Raw genomic sequence first — 17,786 nt, 5'->3', positions numbered from 1 at the left:
GCTGCAGGTACTAACCTATATACATGTTTCTTTGCTTCAGAAGACTTGTCTGAAGATTTCACCACAGTATGAGAGCTGAAGTTAGTGTGATCTTCAGACCCTGGTTTTTTATGCGAATGGTGTCTCTTTTGACAAGTTTTTTCACACCAAGCGTACACTATTCTTGGTAGATACGTTTTAATACTCTGTAGTGTATATGTCAGAAGAGTTTCAGTGTCTGGAAACAGTGTGGTACAGAGTATAGTCTCTTCATAAGGAGAACATTGGTTACAGTATCAACTTTTCTTATATCAACTTCATTTCTCAATTTTTCTCAATGTAGGTCTGACGACTGAGTGGTTTGATACTGACAAAAGTGGTCCGCAGACTTAAAGCACCTTGAGTAAAGTGGCTTTCTCTGAACGTCTGTACACATACTGAAAACCGTGTGCAATGAGGGTTTCCCATATATCTGTGATTGACTGTTAATGTGAATTAGGCTACCTGTGAAGTGTATGGTATAGGGTCAATACTGCACATAACGTAAGCTTGCTGCAACAATGAGAGTAATGGCATTCATAAATACATCTTCATATTATTCTGAGCTATTCTGTACTTACTTTCATAGCTCTAATTCCATACCCGTTTATACAGCAATGTGTTCAAAAGTTTGATGATATCATAAAATAATTCGAGTGATGTACTATGTGGGGTCATAAGCTGTACATGGCGGGGCACAAGTTATAGTTACTGTTGCTAAGTATAACTGCTGAACTTGTGTTTTTTTTTTTTTTTTTAAGTTCAGAATGGTAAAATCACTGACCATCACCCAAATATATCCCTACTTTAACATTAGTTTTCTGAATGAATTACTAAAGGTTTAAAGCAACAACAAAAAAAAGTACAGTATTATTTTGTTACCATATGTAAGACTGTCTCCCCGACACGGAGTTGGTAACCGGGCCTGTGCTGCAGCCACTGCAGTCAACCCTCTGTCCCACCCAGGTAGCCAAAACCACACTGCGCTTGTGTGGGTTTGACTTCTGGGCCTGGCATACAGCCAGGCCCCAAGTCAAACTCCATGCAGGCCACCACCAGGCAGCCAAACCCATCCTGTGTTCATGCGTGTGGTTAGCTGCATAGCCTATCTTGCAGCCAGACCCTACTTCCAACTATCAGCTGCCAACACCAAGCTGGCAGCCTTTGGCCATTTGCAACACTGGGTCAGCCACAGGGCTTGGCCTTCTGCCAGGCACTGTGGCCAAACCCCAAACAGCCTGCCAATCCCACACTGCGCATAGCCTTTGGCATGCTCAGTATAAGGTTTGTCTTCTTGCCCCAGAGACCCCCTGCCCTGCCCCTCCCACCGAAGCCAAAGCATATCTGAGGGGTGAGGTCCACCTTGCCGAGTCATAGTGGGCCCCGAAACCACATATTTAAAAAGGTGAGGGGGCATGTGGCCCCTCCACCCCAAACCTTCTTTTATCCTGGGGACCACATGCCCCGGGCTTTTTTTTTTTTTTTTTTTTTTAATTCAGCAGGGTAGTCTCGGGTCTTCTTCGGCTCTGGATATCCCATCATCGAGCGGTCTCTTTTTTAACAAAACAAAAAAAGGGGGGGGGGGGGGGGGCTGTTATTTCAGGGCCCCGGGGACCTGATCCTCTGGGGTGGTATATTTAAGGAGAGATGGTTGCTTCCCCCACCCCCCCCCCCAAACCATTTTGGGCCCCAACAGTCATATTCCACAGTGCACAATTTATTAAAGAAGGGGAGGGGGGGAAGCGCAGCCCCCCTCTCCAGGCTATTTCGGCCCCAGGAACCCTATCCCTGGGGCCTACGTCATTTAAAAGGTGCATGCCCAAGTACCCTCCTGAGGCACCTACCAAGCACCCACTGGGGGCAGCAGGGGAGCCTTAAGGCCCTGCAGTACCAGCTGGCTCCTGCATACTGCTGGATCTGGCATTGCTCCCATCTGGAGGGAGCAGCTACTTAGGTGCTCCCTCCGAGAGCCAGTAGTTTGTGTTCTAGCCAGGCTATCAGAGCCTTCCATCCTTCAGAGGTTGTTACATGAAGTACAATTAAAATCTGGTAATAGCTGCAATGGCTATTTACGGTGCTTAGAAATGGTAGAAAAGTGGTACGCACAGCTATAAAAGAAGATGTTACTAGTGAAAATGTGCAGGTTGCAAATGTGTATTTAACACTTGCTTATATATTGTGTACTACACCTGTTGGTAAATGCAGGTGTGAATTCGGTCACTCTTCATTCCGCGGTAAGCATGACAGTCATTATGGACACTAAAAAGCACAATGATTTGTATTGATTTTGTATCCTGCATAAGTCAAGGTGTACTCAAGTTCCACTAATCTATTTTTTTTTTTACAGTCCGTACAACAGATAAAGGATGTTGATCCAATTTAATTTCACTTCACACCAGCATCATTTATTAGTTGACCGCTTCGGAAGTCATGATGTCCAGTTCTTGGCAGAGATTAATTTTAAATGGCTTTGTTGGAGTAGTGTGTGCCACCATTAGTAGCTAAAAACAGAACAGTGCCATTTTTTCCAGCGCATGCCCTTATTATAGGTAAATCATTTAAATGTTCACTAGAAGCAAAGCTCTAGTTTCCAACATATAACTATGTGTATGTCAAATGGTGTAAAGTTTGATGAGGCAGAGTTGGGAAACGTGTTCTGGGAGGGGTTTTCCGAAGATGCCCATGAATTCAAATTTGGCAAAAGGACATGTTAAACTTAACAGATTAACTACAATATCATAAAGCAAACTAAACTAATATTCACTAAACCCTGCACTTGTGACCCAACAATATACTTAGAGGGCGCGCATGCAAGTGATGCTAACCCAGCCGCTGCAGCTCGTGGGGGCCCCACGCCATGGATACCACTGTCTTTGTGGGAGCGGCACGATGAAGACGGGAAATGCTTCACTGTGGGGTTTTGATGGGATGGGGGGGCAGAGGCGAGCTGCAAACAACTCGCCCACTTTCTCAGCTCTAATTTGTGAAATTCCTTCAAATTTGAAATAAAAAGACACTCAAGCAAATAAAAAATAATAAAAAAAAAGAAGGTTTTGTAAACTGTCTTTTGCAATACCAGTAGAAATTTATAATAGAGACAAAAAGCAAGTGATAACAAAACCAGACGTTGGACTGATACTGTGGATGTTTAATGACAGAAGTGTCTTTGAAATGCAGACAAGGCTGAGAATAAGTCAGTCACACACTGCAGGGCACAGCTCAACTGCCTTCTCAGGGACATTAATTTGTTACGAGATCTGTGGATTTCCACAGAGACCCCTACTGATTACGGATTTTGAAGATCTAAAAACAGAATTCCTTATTTCAAGGGAAGCTTGGGATGATCTGACAATGCACCGTTCATAAGTAAACAAAAGACCCATGGGTTCCCAAAAGTGGCTTGCAAACTTGTCATTCGTTTGTGACTGTGGCAAGTAAAAACCCTCCAGCGCATTTTCCGATATGACACAAAACAAATGGCTGCAGCTTCTCACTTGCAAAGCACTTTGTAGATAAAACAAACAGGGGTCATAAATTCCAGTGTCACCCAAGTTCTAAATCGGCACCTAAAATAGGCATGCAGAGTATACAACTGAGAGACAGGTGACTGAGGAACCAGGTTTGAGCCCCGGCACTGAACAAACTGATTCTAAGCAAAGTGCTTAATCACCCCATGCCTAAACCAAAATAAATGTAATGCCCCTGTGCTAAATATAAACAAGTGAATAAATAACATGCAATTATTTGTGACAGAGCACCCCCTTCCTGGAAGAGAGAGGATTTTATGTATGTGGGCCCCATGTGAATTGGCAGGAGACCCTTAAGAACAGGCATTTTCAATGCAACGGGTCTCGCATTTTTTCGAGTTAGACCGATTAGTGTTGTAGAGGAAAAAAAAAAAAAAAAAAACGTGGAAAAACAAACAGATAAAGTCATCCGGACTCCAGGCTAAAAACATCGAGGCTCTTAATTTTTGGTACTTTCCCGGTGCTGTGTAGGTGGGCTAAACACCAGTAAAGGCATGACATATGCATGCCTTTCACAATTGAAAGCAAGCGGATTTTAAAAGGCAAGCCCACGAACCATGGTAAGTGACTGACCTGGCATGGGCGTGGTTTCAAGCCCAAAGAGAGATTACAGAATGGACGGAGCACTTTGTGCTCGCCCATAATAAGCATTTGCAAAGCAACGGGTCTTGTTCTTTGCCCGCCTTAGAGCTATTGTAAACTCCTAAAAAGGACTTATCTTGCCACATAAAACAGTTTCACTTATGCAAGCTGATGGTCACCATGAGCATGAAGGAGACACAGAAAAGGAAACGGAAGGTGGCTCGCAGTGCAACTTCAGTACAAGTGCAATAATCCATGTTACCAGCAAAAGTGCAATTATCCATTTAAAAGGGTCGATGTCATGCAAATCGCTTGACTTCTACCCACCGTGATCGCGCTGCGTAGGAAATGAAAAGCAAGTAGTCCAGAAGCCAGCTGAAAACTCAGAACCTTGTATGTTTTCAGTCGTTTACCAGTGCGCTTGAGGAGAGCTTAACACAAAGGCAAGACGTATGCATGCTTTTCACAAATGAAATCAATCAATTTTTAAAAGGCAAGCCCATGAACTAATGAGTGATGGGCATGACATGGGTGTGATTAGAAGCCCACAGAGAGATTACAATATGATCCAGAGTGCTTGTGCGCGCTCAACCCTAAACAGCCTCTCTGTTTCTCCAGAGCCAAGTGCCGGGTCCAAAGTTCCAGCACAAAACCTGCTAGTGTTTCGTCTGCATTCCAGTGATGCCGCCAAAAACTTGCCATCTGCGTCTGGACATTTTTTTGTGAATGAAATGTATCCTCTGCTGCATCTCCCCAGTGAGTGACAGCAGAGAGGGGTTTAAAAGCAACAACAGGGGGAACCTAATTTTACGTTTTGTTCTTTACCCATCGCTCAGTCCTGCAGGTATTAATGGGAATGATTAATAATTCAGTCTGGAAGGAGAGCGTCCTCTGGATCAGCCAGGCAATATTATGAGAGGAAATCCAGAAAATGGATGCTGAATGCTTTCAACTGAATGAGTAAAACCCTGTTAAGGAGCAGATTTGTGGTGGTGGGGAGAGGCCAGACAAGGGCGGTTGAAACAGGGACAGGGTGGGTGATTAAACAGGGATTGGGTAAGGGGATGGAGCTGGCTGCACGTAGAAGGGGATCGATAGGACACAAAGCTTTCACCAACACTCACATTACACCATAATAAAATTAAAAAATACAAAGGAGATTCACCATGTCTAAGCTGCCACAGTTGAAATGCACCGCAAATAGCATGATCTTCACATCATGTTGGCATCGACATATCCCTATCTCAGGGAGGCTGTGTTTAACATACTGGCTTCTGAAACCCATCCGTTACCTCCTGGAAGCTAACAGAAGATATCAGCCCCCTTCCAACAACTGAGTTGGCACAGGAAGAGACAGCAAATGATGAGACCTCCAGGTCACCGAGAGGCTGTAAAGATAAACTGGTTGAGAAAAAAAAAAAAAAAAAAAAAAAAAAAAAAAAAAAGGAAAACACCCCCCACAGGGAGCACTTGTGAATCACTTCCCCTGAAAGCGCAAATGCCGACACTGCCTGTTATAATAAAACTAAGAAACCGACGAGGGAGAGGGTGGGGAAACAGAGGCTAACATTTGACCTGGTCTTTGACTGCTCAGCAAACGTGATCAGAAAGAGTATTAGACAGACCAGGACTGATGTGTGGAGAGGCGGGGACAGGTGCAGACACTGAAAACCACGAGCAGGGAATAAAGAAAAACAAGCATTTGAAACAGAATGGATCTCCAGTTTGCTAGAGCTATTAGCGTGTAAATTTCTAACTGGACTTTTCTTGACACAAATTGAAAATGAAAAGTAAAAATTGACATAAGCAACTCAATTCAAAGCGCCACGGCGGCCATAAGCGTAAGTTATTGGCACCCTGCGTGAATGACTAGAAAGGATCGTGGCTGGGATGAAAGGCAAACCGAAACCGGAGGAGGGGACATCACACACTGTACCTGGAGGAAGAATGACGTAGTGAGACGGCTAACAAAAATGTTCACTTAGCGAAATCGCCTGGGAGGAACTCAGAACACAAAAAAGGAGGAACATTTCACAAATGCACCAAAAAAATTTACCATGTAAAACCAGCACAACAAAGAATGAATAGCAAGAGTAGGTGTGGTTAAAAGCCCAGAGAGAAATTACAACAGGCCAGAGCGCTTGTGCACTTGACCCTAAAAATAGTCCCACTAAACGAACAGATAAACAACAAAAGCAATAAGACAGTACTTTGGATTGTTCAATGGGAGGAAACAAAAAACACAAGGAGGGACAAAGAAGAAGAATTCACCAATAGCAAGTAAGCCATTTTATAGAACAACAGGGGGAACAAATAAGAAGGCCAATGGGTGGGCTTAAGTCACAAAGTATATACATGTCCTGAAAGACCTAAAAACGAAAGAGAGCAGTGCCAGTGGTCTTGCCCGATTGATTTTATTGGTAGTAAAACAGTGGATTAGTTAGAATAGTAAAACAAGGCAGCACAACTTACCTTACAATGCCAAAGACTTTCCTACACAAAACCTTCCATGGTTCTCATCTACGTTTCACATGGCCACTGGCCCATGCTTATGCCCTCTTTTTTAACCTCTACTGGACAGCAACCACACAATCAGATTGTTTTCACCACCCCCTCCATGGACTCCAGTTCAATGTACTGAACATCACCATCCTCCGACCCCATACTTTAAAGATTTCAAAGTCCTCATCCACTACCCCTTGTTTAAGCTAGATTTCACTCCTCCGGTCTCTTACATTTCCTGAGAATTCGGTGCCCTTCACAAAACAGGAACCATGTATTTTGTATGTCTTAGATACCTGATCCAAATAAGTGTATTTCAAAACAACAATGTGCCTTTACTGCTCTGCCAGTACTAATAAGTAAAAATGAAGTACCAACATTAGAATAGCGGGGTGTTCTCTATTCCAGTGCACGAATTCACTCTTCCATATACGTTTAGAAGAAAACAAAAGCGTAAATTAACTGTTGTTCAACTGCATTAGCAACATATATACAACTCCCTTGTGATCCTCCATACACTTTACAAGCCCTTTTTATATACTCTCTCATCTTCTATTCCATAATTTTAGATGCAACGTGAGTAAAATAGCAAAATTCAGAAGTTAAAACTGCAGACAATTCAAAATGTGATGAGGTTTACATCAAATGATGTGCGTGGTTAGGTGTTGTAACCAAAGCTAACCACACAGTTCCTTTAGTCTTTAAGTTTTCCAGTGAGTGGGGCAGCGGCAATACACCTGATTGTAAAGTTTCGAAATTTGCTGCAAACTTTGCTGCAATGGATGGCAGCTTCACAGAAAGCTTCATGGCATGTGCTTATCCTTTTTTTGGGGTCCTTGGACATTGTTTCGGAGCTGCAATTTCCACCCAAAGCCTGCACCTCTACAAGACCTCTGTAAGGAAATGCCTCCTTGGCATGGTTGCCCCCTGACTTTTTGCCTTTGCTGATGCTATGTTTACAATTGAAAGTGTGCTGAGGCCTGCTAACCAGGCCCCAGCACCAGTGTTCTTTCCCTAACCTGTACTTTTGTATCCACAATTGGCAGACCCTGGCATCCAGATAAGTCCCTTGTAACTGGTACTTCTAGTACCAAGGGCCCTGATGCCAAGGAAGGTCTCTAAGGGCTGCAGCATGTCTTATGCCACCCTGGAGACCTCTCACTCAGCACAGACACACTGCTTGCCAGCTTGTGTGTGCTAGTGAGGACAAAACGAGTAAGTCGACATGGCACTCCCCTCAGGGTGCCATGCCAGCCTCTCACTGCCTATGCAGTATAGGTAAGACACCCCTCTAGCAGGCCTTACAGCCCTAAGGCAGGGTGCACTATACCATAGGTGAGGGTACCAGTGCATGAGCATGGTACCCCTACAGTGTCTAAACAAAACCTTAGACATTGTAAGTGCAGGGTAGCCATAAGAGTATATGGTCTGGGAGTCTGTCAAACACGAACTCCACAGCACCATAATGGCTACACTGAAAACTGGGAAGTTTGGTATCAAACTTCTCAGCACAATAAATGCACACTGATGCCAGTGTACATTTTATTGTAACATACACCACAGAGGGCACCTTAGAGGTGCCCCCTGAAACCTAACCGACTATCTGTGTAGGCTGACTAGTTCCAGCAGCCTGCCACACTAGAGACATGTTGCTGGCCCCATGGGGAGAGTGCCTTTGTCACTCTGAGGCCAGTAACAAAGCCTGCACTGGGTGGAGATGCTAACACCTCCCCCAGGCAGGAGCTGTGACACCTGGCGGTGAGCCTCAAAGGCTCACCCCTTTGTCACAGCCCAGCAGGGCACTCCAGCTTAGTGGAGTTGCCCGCCCCCTCCGGCCACGGCCCCCACTTTTGGCGGCAAGGCTGGAGGGAACAAAGAAAGCCACAAGGAGGAGTCACTGGCCAGTCAGGACAGCCCCTAAGGTGTCCTGAGCTGAGGTGTCTCTGACTTTTAGAAATCCTCCATCTTGCAGATGGAGGATTCCCCCAATAGGGTTAGGATTGTGACCCCCTCCCCTTGGGAGGAGGCACAAAGAGGGTGTACCCACCCTCAGGGCTAGTAGCCATTGGCTACTAACCCCCCAGACCTAAAACACGCCCTTAAATTTAGTATTTAAGGGCTACCCTGAACCCTAGAAAATTAGATTCCTGCAACTACAAGAAGAAGGACTGCCTAGCTGAAAAACCCCTGCAGAGGAAGACCAGAAGACGACAACTGCCTTGGCTCCAGAAACTCACCGGCCTGTCTCCTGCCTTCCAAAGATCCTGCTCCAGCGACGCCTTCCAAAGGGACCAGCGACCTCGACATCCTCTGAGGACTGCCCCTGCTTCAAAAAGACAAGAAACTCCCGAGGACAGCGGACCTGCTCCAAGAAAAGCTGCAACTTTGTTTCCAGCAGCTTTAAACAACCCTGCAAGCTCCCCGCAAGAAGCGTGAGACTTGCAACACTGCACCCGGCGACCCCGACTCGGCTGGTGGAGATCCGACGCCTCAGGAGGGACCCCAGGACTACTCTGATACTGTGAGTACCAAAACCTGTCCCCCCTGAGCCCCCACAGCGCCGCCTGCAGAGGGAATCCCGAGGCTTCCCCTGACCGCGACTCTCTGAAACCTAAGTCCCGACACCTGAGAGAGACCCTGCACCCGCAGCCCCCAGGACCTGAAGGACCGGACTTTCACTGGAGGAGTGACCCCCAGGAGTCCCTCTCCCTTGCCCAAGTGGAGGTTTCCCCGAGGAACCCCCCCCTTGCCTGCCTGCAGCGCTGAAGAGATCCCGAGATCTCTCATAGACTAACATTGAAAACCCGACGCTTGTTTCTACACTGCACCCGGCCGCCCCCGCGCTGCTGAGGGTGAAATTTCTGTGTGGGCTTGTGTCCCCCCCGGTGCCCTACAAAACCCCCCTGGTCTGCCCTCCGAAGACGCGGGTACTTACCTGCAAGCAGACCGGAACCGGGGCACCCCCTTCTCTCCATTCTAGCCTATGTGTTTTGGGCACCACTTTGAACTCTGCACCTGACCGGCCCTGAGCTGCTGGTGTGGTGACTTTGGGGTTGCTCGGAACCCCCAACGGTGGGCTACCTTGGACCAAGAACTGAACCCAGTAAGTGACTTACTTACCTGGTAAAACTAACAAAAACTTACCTCCCCCAGGAACTGTGAAAATTGCACTAAGTGTCCACTTTTAAAACAGCTATTTGTCAATAACTTGAAAAGTATACATGCAATTTTGATGATTTGAAGTTCCTAAAGTACTTACCTGCAATACCTTTCGAATGAGATATTACATGTAGAATTTGAACCTGTGGTTCTTAAAATAAACTAAGAAAAGATATTTTTCTATATAAAAACCTATTGGCTGGATTTGTCTCTGAGTGTGTGTACCTCATTTATTGTCTATGTGTATGTACAACAAATGCTTAACACTACTCCTTGGATAAGCCTACTGCTCGACCACACTACCACAAAATAAGAGCATTGGTATTATCTATTTTTACCACTATTTTACCTCTAAGGGGAACCCTTGGACTCTGTGCATGCTATTCCTTACTTTGAAATAGCACATACAGAGCCAACTTCCTACAACCTCTAACCAGGATTTGCATCTCTTAGGCACCTACAACCTCAAGACTAAGGGCCTGCAAGTCTTCCGGCAATAACAGCATTTTTGTTGTTTTTTTTTTAAACACCTGAGGGGCCAGTATAGTCACTCCGATTCACTAAATGCCCAACAATTTTTTTGCCATGGAAAAGAAAAGAGTCCAACTGTCCAGTAATGGTGGCTACAACATTTTCTCTAATGCTGTCAGCCTTTCAGTTCTGTGGACTCAACATGGATAACAGATGAAAAAGATACCTTGCGCAAAAGACACAAATATTTGGTTTAGTTTTGGGTCTGCAGTGGCCCACAGACCCAGATACACAGACCTCCATCAATTAATAGTCCAGATTTCTATAATTCAATATAACAACTTCATGAACGAGAAAAAAAAAACACAAACACACACACAAACGTAAAGCTAATTTCTCAAAAGCTACTAGCTGATTTACCCCAAACCAACCAAAAGGAAGTTCTTTGAATAATGTTTTCCTTTTATACCAAGTTCAGCAAACTTCTGTCGAGCTTTTCTGTATCGGAATGCTCGAAAGCTGTGTAAAATTAAAATGGGGAGCCACATTTTTGACCCCTTGTCTCCATTTTTAGTCCCTGCTAGCCTGGCACTTTGGGATGGACTGTTAGTAGCAGGATCAGCACTGACGTGCACAAGGAAGCCTCACTCTAGATGCAGAGTAAGCAAAAAAACTGGTGTTGGCAAAGCCAATTGGTCTCATTTTTACTAGAGCTACTGGCTTTGGCAATGTGTTCTCGCCATGATGTAGACCAGTGTGTCAGCTCTTCAGCACGGCCAAAGGTTAGCGTTGTGGAGCGGCAGAGTGGAGAGTAGAGTGTGGGAGAGTGGATTTGTTGGATTGTTGTAGAGTGGAGGAGGGTGTCGTGGAGAGGAGTAGAATTCAGTGGTAGCAAGCATCGTAGAATGGGGTCAGGTGGAATAGGGTGAAGTGGGCTGGAGTGCTTGAGGTAGTGGTGTGGAATGGATTGAAGAAGAGCGGGTGGATTGAAATGGGATGGATTTGAGTAGAGTATTAAATGAGCATGGGCGGTTTGAATTTGAGTGATATGGCTATGGTGGATTGGAATGGGTTGGGATGGAGTGTGTTAGATTCGACTGGGGTGGGTGAACTGAATTTAAGTGATAGGGCTGGGGTGGATTGGAATGAAGTAGAGTGGGGTAGATTGCACTGAGGTGGGGTGAATTTGATTGAGGGGGTTGGGCTTAACTGAGAGGAGGTGGGATGGATGGACTAGATTGAAATAGGATGGGGTGGATGGATTGTATTGAGATGAGGTGGACTGGTATGGCATGGGGTGAACTGGATTGTAGTGGGGTGGGGTAGATAGAGGTGGTTTGGACTGGAGTAGGGAGGATTGATGTGGACTGGATGGTGTGGAGCAAAGTAGATTGGGGCGGTGTGGGTGGACTGGTAGCAGCAAGCTTGATTTGATGGACTGGGCTGGATTGGATAAGAGTGCGTTGACGGGTGGAATGGAGTGGGCTGAAGTGGGGGCAGACTGAAATGGATTGGGTGGGGTGGATTAGTGTCAGATGGGGTGGATTGAGGGATGCTTATTGAAGCAGGCGGATTGTTTTGGATTGGGGTGAGGCAGATTAAAGTGAGAGAAGAAGACTGCAAAATAAAAAGAAATGTAACTGTAGAAAAAAAATGCAATTTCACACATCTGTCTGCAGGGCACTACGAATTAAAAAGAACAAAACAATGCCTATGTCACATCGGGAGCAGCAGACAGTCACAGGATAAGTTGAATCAATCAGTGATTGGTCCCTGCTCCAAGGAAATGAACGGAAAAGATGCTTGTCCTGCAGTGATGAATTACGAGGCTGTAAAGAAGAGTGCTGCAGGCCAACAAATGTTGTTATGTAGTGAGCGAGCTCCAAGCCTTTTACTGTACACGAGAGTCTCTTGCAAGCGAGACGCAGGCACCAACACATGCAAACTAGGCTCGACCCTAAAAAGAAACTGGAATGTGGCCTTGAGTGATCATCCGTGGCTAAGATTAATTCAAGCATTCCATCCATCACCTTGTTTAACCTAGTTTATGCTCTAAATTTGACAGATTCGCCCTGGTGTAAATCCTAAGCTCACTGTGTTAGAGGACTTAAGCTGCACCTTACTGTTGAGGACCAAATAGGTAGAAAGTTATCTTTTCCTATGAGAACCAGGGCCAGTACCGATTTGCATTAAGTGAGCCTCTTCCTAGTGTCATGGCTGGCAAAAAGCAACGGACTGGAATGTGGCGCTGAGCGATTGCCAGTGGCCCAGATTAATGCAAGCAGTTCACCCATCACCTCATTGTGGTTGACCACGTTTTACGGACCTACACGAAACTTTACATGTCAAACATAAAATGGGTGAACTTTTGTTTTTTTATCGTAAAGGTTTGTGCAGATTCAAATGGCCCCAAAACGTATTAAAAGGCTTTTTTAATTTAAAATCTGGCCTAATAATAACAAGTGCATTAAATGCATGTGTAATACAAATATATAAAAACATTTCTTGTTCACACATGTGCCTTGAAGTGTGCCAAACGTCGCCTAGAACCAACAGCGGAGTATTTTATACTGCTGGGATTTTGGGCTCCTAGATGACATTCAGCAAGTTGCAGCGCTTCAGCTGACAGACATAAAAGCATCATAATGTGTGTACATGTGGAAAAGTAACGTAAATATTTTGGCTGGGTGATTTCCAAGTAGGACTGCAGTATAACCAGAGACACTCAAATTATGATATTTTGTAGCGTTTTTCACTAATTATGGATTTGACACGTACATAGCCAGCACATTAAAAAAGGTTTTTTGCGCTCAACTGGATCAAAAGTTAGGTAAAATGTGAGCTTCACTACAAGCGGCAACATGAGTTGCCGCGCCGTGGAAAGCCCATCCCAAAGGTTGAAGGTCCAATGTGGCCCTGTGTTAACAGGTGTAAAAAAGAAAAAATAATACGTAATACAATAAGTGTTCCAAAAACTCTTTTCTTGCAGCATAATTTATTAACCCATGCCGCATAATGTGGAATCGCTGCCACATTATTCCTGCGACCCTGGGAATAAGTGAAAGACGAATAAGGCTTGTCTGAAAAGTTTGCAAATACAAGTATGTTTTGCTCAGGTTAATATTCATGCATGACACTTTTGTTTCGCTTACTTTCTCGCGCATTTTTGGTTTTCAGATGCTCAGCATACTAAATGTAGAGAGACCAGGCGACCCTGAATTGCTGGATTAACACAATTTTTTCACCATTTGTCCTGCCATATTTCACAAATGTCCATGCCCACGCATGGATGCACATGATAGTCCTATTTCTATGTTTGTGGGGAGCCGAAGTTCTGGTAAAAAAAAAAAAAAAATAGTCACCCTCGAAGTTCCGTTGGTTGCAGTTTCGCTTTCTACATTGTCAAAGTAGACAAGTCTGGAGTGCTTAAGTACTATTGGCTTTAGTTGCTAAAGAGCTACTGCTGCTCATGGCAACTTGGGCGAAATTATGCCGATATGGTGAGGCACAATGTTAGAAAGCATAAATCCTAAAACACGATAAATTATATGCAGAGATGTTTATCTTTTGCTACGTGGCATTTCTAGCTTAAGAACACGTAGTTATAATGTTCACTAGATTAGGGTAATTGTGGGCCATTTTACCCACAAAGGTAGTCGGCTGTTTAAAATATAACATATGTATCAACATTGTAAAGGTGGTTTGAAATGCACCTTTTTAAGTGGGACAAATTGCACAATTCACCTCAGAGAAAATTACGCGGCTAAAAAGAAACGGCTCAGCGAGGCACAAGCTGGCATTTTAGTAACATCAGCAAATACGGGAAGTAACCCCGGTGCACGATCACACCTCCCGTCAAGATGCACAGTAAGCCAATCCGGAAGAAGTCCGCCATTACACAGTGGGTGTAAAACAGCTACTGCAAGGACCCCCTGGGGGACGCGCCTTAAGTGTTCCAGCTGAGATGCCTTGAGCTATCACAGAACGGTGAACATACGTACGGGGTGTGCAAAGCATTACTTATAACTAAACGAGATCACTAGAAAATGTGTCAAGCCAAGGTATATACGCTCACTGTAGTCGCAAAACGCAATGCATCTTGTCTTTTGTAATATGTTGTATTGTTCTTAAATTCCTTTCTACGGGTAACACGGTGCAGTCCAGTATTCTCCAACCCACCACCTAGAACCTCGAAAATGGAGCCCGTTGGTTAGACCCTCGGGCCGGGAAACGGTTAAACAATTTTGTGAAACGAAAACGGACAAACACATTGAGAGAACAGTGTTTTTTAAAAAAATTTTATTGTCACCACGAAAAATAAACTGATTACTGTGAAGAGGTTACTTACAAGGCTATGTAAAATAAGTGGCAACATAAGTCAAGATCGCGCTTGCCGCATCATTTATCATTTGTAATGAACACAAATACAGGTTCGGCGAGGCCACCGAGTAGGCGGGATTAAAAAGCGGGAGGATGAAGAAAACAACTGAAACGATTAAAAAGGGTCTAATGTAAAATAATAAAAGTCGTTGTCATGATGCGAGGGGTCGCGAAGTCTATTTAATTACGTTTATTTTAGCAGATCGGGCATCAAGCCTTTCTTGACATTAAGAGGCGGGGACAGCAGCGCGCGTGCGGGAGAGGCGATGGCGCCCTACGTTCAGAGCTCCTTCGGGAGGAGAGCTCACAAAACCCGCAGCTGCATCAAATACAACAAACGGCTAATGTATGCGTAAAATCTCTTGGTCTTGAAACGAAGATACAATACAGTTACAGTCGATTATTTTTCGTGCATATCACAGTAGAGGAAGCGACGTACTCAAAACAGCTAGAATGCCATTTATTGACTCGACACAAACCCAGTGTTCGTTTCTGAAGAGCTCAGGCGGCATTTGCTCGTTTAGGTAAAGAATCAACGTTTTTTTGTTTTTAAAAATATGGCCCGGTGGACGAAGTCCACGATTAACACAGCATTGGCGGGGTTTTCTCTTACTTACGGTCAACGTCGACGCAGCACCTTAACAGTCGAGAACCCTCCCTCGTCCTTTCTTTCCTTGTTCTCTGTCTATTTAGATTGCAGGGCGCTCGGGTAGTAGAAGGCGGTAGGGAAATGGCGGGCAAAGGAAAGGGGAGGGAATATAAGTGGAAAGGGGCTGCCCATACGAGTGCAGCTGTTCCAACTGGCCAATCCATTTCATACGCTGGGAAATTCAGTTCCCATTTTTATTTGATAATTTTATAGCGCGTCCTTTAGTTCGGACCTTTAACATTAATTTTTCAGTGAAATCCAAGGAATGCTATGAACTCTGAAACACCGAACTAAACTAATATGAAATCGATTATGCACGCATTTTAAACGCGAGATACAGCTAAAACTTGACCAGTCTTTTATCGGCATGACCGATATCTGTGCTAAGGCCCGTAGTAGTAACTGGAAAAATCGGCACTTGCTATTTTCCCCTCTGAATTATTCATTTAAAGCTACAGATATAAGAAGCGATCACATCATCAAAAGTATTTTAGGACCGTCGAAACTGTCTTTGAATTATTACGAAACCAACCATAGGCAAAATTGCTCCGTTAAAAATATTTTTTTTACACAGCTCAGACCAACTCTACATTCTCAGCACATGAACACATGGTTGTTTTTGTTCCTAGAGATAAAGTGACCAGCCCGGACGCAAAGGGACCAAAATACGTATTTCCTTCATTTCTTAAAGCAGTCAGCCGCAAAAGGTATCTAATACACCATATCAGAATAAATAAGAAAACAATGATAGCCTGCTTTAACCATAAGGTGCTCATTGACCAGTGGCCAACAGGCATAAACACACCTGCATTTTTTTTAATTATAATACAGACACTTAGGGCGTATTTATCAATATATCACACAATACATCTTGCTGTGTTACGTGAAATCAATGGCGTAGTAAAACGTAGCAAATGTAGCAAAACGTGAGCTCCCCCTCCCCGCATGCAAGACATGCTAAAGGTGTCTCCCACACGCTCATCAGTAGGGATTTTATTTCAGGTCTACCAGTATCGGTAAATCTGGGAATGCTTCTGAATCCATGGGTTCTTAAGTGGGAGTGTTAGCTAAACTTACAAGGGGAGGCCAATAGGTCGATTAACCTTTTGACTCTCATGTTCCCACCATAGGTCCAGTACGTGCAGATCAATAATCGATAACCAATCAATAATCAATCGCATTAGTAATCAATTGAAGCTAGTAATTATCACACATCATAACCTTTCACCCATGAATAGCTACACCTTTTAGTAAAAGTTAGGATATTTATTTCCCTATATTAACAATGCTAATGTCACGTAAAATAATCTCAAAGTCAAATGATAAGCATACATGAACATCCCTGGCTGTCCAAAAGCGGCGAAAGAAACATAATCTAATCAAAGCTATAACAATTACACATTCTAAGGTTACAGCGCAAATTAATAACAAAAACAATTACGCAAACGATATCACATACATTTAGATTCAGCAAAGGAAAGACATCGACTATTACTCCCTATGGCAGACCTTCATTAGTGAGGATCCTTATCTAACACCAGATTAGCATTAGCATGTTGGGCTTCATGCAAGACATTTAGTCAACACAAATGTAGAAAACATCTAACTATGGCTCTATCAAAATAGTGCGATTAGTACCTAGAAAAGAAAGCAGATAGGCATAACAAAACAAATGCTTAACAGTATACCTCTCCTCAATTGGATTGGAAAGCTAACATAGTCTTCGCCATCAGGACATCACTTTGGTCGGCAAGGCATCAGTATTCGGCATCAAAGTTCAGAAAACTCAAAGTCTTTAAGCATTAAAGTAAAGCACGTTTCTAGACTCTCAGTAAAGTAATGGCCTTTCGGTAAGAGACAAAATGGGCAACTGTGCTGTCTTCCTTCAGTGCAGTCCGGCAAAGTTAGATTTCCTAAAATTACTTCCCAAGTCCCTATTGGTCAAGGAATCATGTGTTCGCACTTTGTCCAATAAAACTAAAATAACAAATCTATAATTTCTGCTAGTACTCAGTTCACATGTCGCTGATTGGCTTCTTTTGTCCCATTCTCATCATCCAGCTCGTCAGTTAACAATATTGTTGCAGTTTGTACTCCAGTCAGTGTTTCTATTGTTCTCCTCCTGAGAAAGTCAGTTTTACACACAATTTTACAAGAATATCATCTTCTAGGAAGCAGTTCTCATGAGAAAGACTTTTAGCTACGAGCACATGTAGTCAGCACAGTGGAAAATTACAATTTAACTCTCAAAGCAAACATTTGATTAATCATTTCAGAAATACAGCTTGACATGAGGCTGTGGAACCTAGGCCAAGACCTCCGCTAAGTTACGGTCTGCATTTAATAAAGCAAAGACATAATGCATAACCCTTAATATGATATACTATTACATTCATCAAACATAAGCTCCATATTTCATATTAATAAGCCATTAATAAGTCTACTTCATGAACATTGGTGGACACATTTTCAAATGCGTGCATTATTGTTCTCTATAT

The 17,786-nt window shown here is 43.9% G+C and overlaps 1 protein-coding gene across 2 annotated transcripts in view; it reads right to left on the bottom strand.

Moving 5' to 3' along the window:
- MACROH2A2 (macroH2A.2 histone) overlaps positions 1-15,386 on the bottom strand; it is a 95,171-nt gene extending 79,785 nt beyond the window's left edge. Inside the window, exon 1 of one of the 2 annotated variants that reach the window (XM_069240555.1) lies at positions 15,257-15,386. The gene's annotated coding sequence lies outside the window, so the exon portion shown is untranslated. Of the gene's footprint in view, positions 1-15,252 lie in introns of both variants that reach the window. The other variant, XM_069240556.1, reaches the window with a different exon arrangement.
- Between the last annotated feature and the right edge of the window lie 2,400 nt (positions 15,387-17,786).

The sequence above is a fragment of the Pleurodeles waltl genome, chromosome 6 (assembly GCF_031143425.1).
Source record: "Pleurodeles waltl isolate 20211129_DDA chromosome 6, aPleWal1.hap1.20221129, whole genome shotgun sequence".
Classification (NCBI taxonomy): domain Eukaryota; kingdom Metazoa; phylum Chordata; class Amphibia; order Caudata; family Salamandridae; genus Pleurodeles; species Pleurodeles waltl.
Note: the sequence above shows the minus strand (reverse complement) of the source record. Positions and strands in the feature narration are given on the sequence as shown.